We start from the raw sequence: 5,769 nt of genomic DNA, 5'->3' as shown, positions 1-5,769 counted from the left end.
CCCACAGAACAGTTAACTCCCAATCCCCCACCGTACAACTTTCGCAGAACACTCCCACCCCATCCCAAAAACAAAGAAGGAACAACAAAGAAATACAAAGTACAAAAAAAAAAAATCCCGTTCCCCAAGCAAGCATAAATGTCCCAAAAGAGCCCATTTAACTTGATCCCAGTCCATGCTTTGTAACAAAGGTCCCAGCCCCCTCCGAAGTGTCGTTAGTCCTTTGCCTCAAATGTAACCCGCAGCCTCGCCTAATCCACCACTCCAAACCGCACTCCAATCTTGTACAATGCTGCTTTAGCCTTATTGAAGGTCGCCCGCTTCCTCACAAGCCCCAATCCAATACCTTGGTAGATTTTAATGAGGCTCCCTTCTAACCTCGAATCACGATTCTCCTTAGCCCACTTCAGGGCCCGCTCCTTCTCCTGGAAGCTGTGGAATCTGACGATAACTGCTCGTGGTGGCTCATTCGCCCGAAGCTTCTGCTGGAGAATTCGATGGGCCTTGTTCAACTCTGGAGGGAACGCCAGTCCATCCTCCCCCATCATCTTACCAAACATCTGCAAGAAACATGCAGAAGAATCCGGGACCTCCACACCCTCCGGCAACCGTACGCCTCTGAGATTTTATCTCCAAGACCGATTCTTCAGGTTGTCCACCTTTGTCCTCAGGCTCTTATTTTGCTCTGCACCAATGAGATCTCAACCTCCAGTGAGGCAATTTGGTCACTGTGCCTCGACAGAGCAGTCGCCACCCAATTTAACACAGGGCCCAGTGCCTCATGGTTTACAGAGGGTTGCAAATCTCACTCTCCATTGCCTCTTGAAATGCTTGTCAAATTCAGTAGCCAGTACCTCAGCCATTGCCGCCATCTTCCCTGCTGATGCGGCATGTAAACCTCTGAGTTAGTTGAAGAATCTCCGCCCACAGACTTCTTACTTCCACCCTTTTTTGACATTCTTCAACAATAGGTTCGTTATACTTTCATATGGGTAGAATTTATTCATCAAACAACCCCAGGAATTGGGCAAAAAGGGTCAAAAAACAAGTGCCCTATCAGGAGTTACCTATTGCACGACTTCCTTCTACATGCTGCCACCAGAAGTCCTTTGCTTTGGCTTGTTGAATAAACCTTTCTGTTTGAATCCTTCTCAGGACTCCTGTGATTGTAATATGATAATCCACTTATTTGGCCATGTTACAAACACATTTTCCATGGTCATCAAGGCCTGGGGTGGGGCTTGAACCAGAGTTTCTGGCCCAGAGGCAGGGCACAACAACTGTGCCACAAGAGCTACGGGGACGCAAATTGAATTGCACCATCAACAACTGAACATTGGGCGTCACCAACTAATTTAATCATTTCAGATTTTAGGCCTAGATATTTCATTTTCTTCTACCCATTAAAATGTATCTTCTCCTTTTTGTACCTCTCTATCATACCCTGACTGAAAAGATAATCAGCTGACTGTATTATCAGCTTCTACTGGTGTTTTTTGGAAAATAAGAAAATGGCTTACATTTCGATAGTGCTTTTCACAATCATCGGATGTCTCAAAGTACCTTACAGCCAATTAAGTGCTTCTTGAATTGTAGTCACTGCTGTAATGTAGGAAGTGCAGCAGCCAATATGTGCTCAGTAAACTACCACAGACTGCAATGTGATAATAAAAGGATATTTTTTTGTTGTTGTTTTGGTTGAGAGATAAATGTTGGCAGGGGCACTGGGGATAATTCTCGTGCTTTGAAATAGTGCTATGGGATCTTTTACATGCACCCAAGCAGGCGGGTGAGGCCTCAGTTTAATATTTTATCTAAAGGTCAGCAGCAAAAGGTGGCATGGTTGCACAGTGGTTAGCATTGCTGCCTCACAGCGCCAGTAACCCAGGTTCGATTCAGACCTTGGGTGACTATGTGGAGCTTACCCATTCTCTTTGTGTCTGCGTGGGTTTCCTCCAGGTGCTCTGGTTTCCCCTCACAGTCCAAAGGTGTGGATTGGCCATGCTAAATTTCCCTTTAGTGTCCAAAAGGTAGATAGGGTTACCGGAATGGGGTGGGGGAGTGGGCCTGGGTAGGGTGCTCTTTCAGAGGGTTGGTGCAGACGAATTACCTCCTTATGCACAGTAGGGATTCTATTCTACCTCTGCCACCAATATTGCGTTGGAATGTCAGCCTTGAATTTATCACTCCCAGGCCCTCGTGTGGGACTTGAGCCCGGAGATTCAGAGACAAGAATGCTACTAATTGAGCCACAGCCTCATTACCAAAAGCAACCTGGTGTTGCTTTCCCTCTCCATGGAACGCAAAATGTTTATGAGTCAGATGGTGTACCACCTTAAAATTAACTTAGCCCCAATGGTTTTGGGTGTATAAATTTATAGTTGGTGTTTTATAGCAATTCACAATGTTAGTTTACAATTGTACTTTCCAATTGAGTTTCAGATAAAATATCAGAGATCCTAGTAATAAAGTGCATACAAGTATTTACATAGCAAGCATTCAGAACAAATATAGTAGTACACCATGAATAACGTGAAAATGTACGGTAACAGGGAACGTGTCTAAATAGTAACTCCTCATAATTGTGAATGCGAGAACTATGTAATTAGCCTTGCAAGTGTTTACATCACTGTAATGCAGATTGATTAGGTTTGACAAAATCAGTCAAACAATATACTTAAATAGTACAGGTGCCTGGGAAATATTATCCCAAATATTCATAAATTTACAACAATCCACGCTTTTCCATTTACAATCCTTATTTTCATATGTGAAATGTAATGTCAACTTGGTGCATTCACAAGTGATGTAGATCACAGTTTTGAGAGATAAGTACACTTTCCGTGATGACTTTCAAGTTCAAAACATTTCCGTTCCAACACAAAACTATAATCTATGATAGACATAATCTGTGACTTATCACTAATGTTGACATTTGTTGATGTTTATCAGAGAAGCCATTTGTCCAGTGGGTGTTTGATAAGGTGCCACATCAAAGCTTATTGCAAAAAACTAAAGTGCATGGTGAGGACATTGGCATGGGTGGAAGACTGGCTAGAGCTAACAGGAAACAGTGGGTAGGCATAAATGAGTCTTTTTCTGGTTGGCAAGATGAAATAAAAAAATGAAAATCACTTATTGTCACAAGTAGGCTTCAATGAAGTTACTGTGAAAAGCCCCTAGTCGCCACATTGCGGCACCTGTCTGGGGAGGCTGGTACGGGAATTGAACCGTGGTGCTGGCCTGCCTTGGTCTGTTTTTTTTTATAAAGCCAGCGATTTAGCTGAGTGAGCTAAACCAGCCCCTATGTAACAAGTGTAACAAGATGTAACAAGTGTTGTGTTACACCTTTATAATATTTTTTAATAACCTGGATGAAGGGACTGAAGGTATTGCTAAATTTGCTCATGACACAAAGATAGTGGGATAGCAAGATGTGAAAAGGACACAAGGGAGTTACAAAGAGATATATGTTAAATGAGTGGGCAAAGACCTGCAAATAGGAGTATAATGTGGAAAGTGTGAACTTGTCCATTTTGCCATGAAAAATAAAAAAGAAGCATATAATCTAACTGATGAGAGATTGCAGGGCTCTGAGATGCACAGGTATGTTGGGCTCCTAGTGCATGAATCATAAAAGGCTGGTATAATAATGATGATAATAATAATCTTTATTAGTGTCACAAGTAGGCTTACATTAACACTGCAATGAAGTTACTGTGAAAATCCCATGGTCGCCATACACTACGGTACCTATTCCGGTACACTGAGGGAAAATTCAGAATGTCCAATTCACCTAACAAGCACGTCTTTCAGGACTTGTGGGAGGAAACCGGAGCATCCAGAGGAAACCCCGGAGACATGGGGATAACATGCAGACTCCTCACAGGAAGTGACCCAAGCTGGGGCCCCTGGAGCTGTGAAACAACAGTGCTAACTGTTAGCTTCTGGCTGCTGTTGAGTAAAGAGTCAAGAGATCTGCTCCTTTCCCAAGCACCTATATTTTCCTTAAACAAAACTCTATCACCGCACCACACAACACAAGTGCCACCGACAACCCCTTTATATATCAGTGTCAATTACTGGATACTTAACATCAATTTGACATGTAATTGGAATGTCTCTTAATCCATTCCTAACACTAACCACTGTGCTACCATGCCGCCTCCCCCAATGTGCTACCGTGCCGTACCATAAACAGTTACCACAAGTAATTAGGAAAGAATGTTATCATTTATTGTGAGGGTACATGAATATAAAAGTAGGGAGGTTATGTTTCAGTTATACAGGTGAGACCATGGACTGAATTCTCCGCCGGTGGGATGCTCCATTTTGTCGGCAGCTCAGGAGTTTCCCGATGGTGTGGGGTTGCCCCACAATGGGAATCCCCATTGACCAGCCGAAATAACGGAGCGTCCTGCCGACGGGGTGAAACAGAAATGTGGCGCGGCGGGGCAGAGAATCCAGCCCCACATCTGGAATACTGTGTACAGTATTGGTCTCCCTTTTAAATAAGGATGTAAATGTATTACAAGCAGTTCAGAGAACGTTTTACTGAACTAATACCTGGATTGGTTGGGTTGTCCTATGAGGAAAGGTTTGACAAGCTAGGCTTGCATTCACTGGAGTTTAGAAGAGTAAGAGGCAATGTGATTGAAACATGTAAGATCCTGAGGGGGCTTGACTAGGTCGGTGTGGAGGAGATCTTCCCTCTTGTGGGAGAAACTATACTAAGGGTCTTGTTTAAAAATAAGAGAGTTGCATATTTAGGACAGAGATGAGGAGAAATTTTTTCTCTTGTGAGTCTTCTTCAAAAGGTGATGGCAGCAGAGGTTTAAGGCAGAGGTAGATGGATTCTTGATAAGTAAGTGGGTGAAAGGTTATCAGGGGTTGGCGACAATGTGGAGTTTGAGGTTCCAATCAGATCAGCCATGGTTTCTTTGAATGGTGGAACAAGCTCAAAGAGCTGAGTGGCCTACTCCTGTTCCTGATTCGTACAGACCATATATAACAAAAAATAATCTCAGAAAAGTGGCAGTGCTTATAGTGGATGGATGTTACAGAGATAACAGCTTCTCTTTCTGAGGCAGTCCCTTGAAGTTCAGGATGACTTGCTTCCACCCTAAAGGTGAGTTCGCAGGTGACTGAGGAATCCAATGCGCGACCTACAGTCTCTGTCACAGGTGTTGGAGGAGAGGGTGGGTGGGTGGATTGCCAAGCGCTCCTTTTGTTGTCATTGCTTGGCTTCAACTTGCTCTCAGTGCTGAAACTTTAAAAAAATAAATTTAGGATACCCAATTCTTTTTTTCCCAATTAGCAATTTGTTTTTTTAAATTAAGGGGCAATTTAGTGTGGCCAATCCACCTAGCCTGCACATTGTTGGGTTGTGGGGGGCGAAACCCATGCAAACACGGGGAGAATGTGCAAACTCCACATGGACAATGGCCCAGAGCTGGGATCGAACCTGGGACCTCGGGTCGTGAGGCCACAGTGCTAACCCACTGCGCCACCGTGCTGCCACCCAATTAGCAATGTAGCATGGCCAATTCACCTACCCTGCACATCTTTTTGGATTGTGGGGGTGAGACCCACGCAGACACGGGGAGAATTGGCAAACTCAACATGGACAGTGATCCGGGGCCAGTATTGAATCCGGGTCCTCGCCGCCGTGGGGCAGCAGTGCTAACTACTGCGCCATCATGCTGCCCCCTCGGCAATAAAACGTGATGTGTTCAGCTTCTTCCAGATGCTTTTCCTCCACTTTGGGGA

Source organism: Scyliorhinus canicula, chromosome 5 (assembly GCF_902713615.1).
Source record: "Scyliorhinus canicula chromosome 5, sScyCan1.1, whole genome shotgun sequence".
NCBI lineage: Eukaryota > Metazoa > Chordata > Chondrichthyes > Carcharhiniformes > Scyliorhinidae > Scyliorhinus > Scyliorhinus canicula.
Note: the sequence above shows the minus strand (reverse complement) of the source record.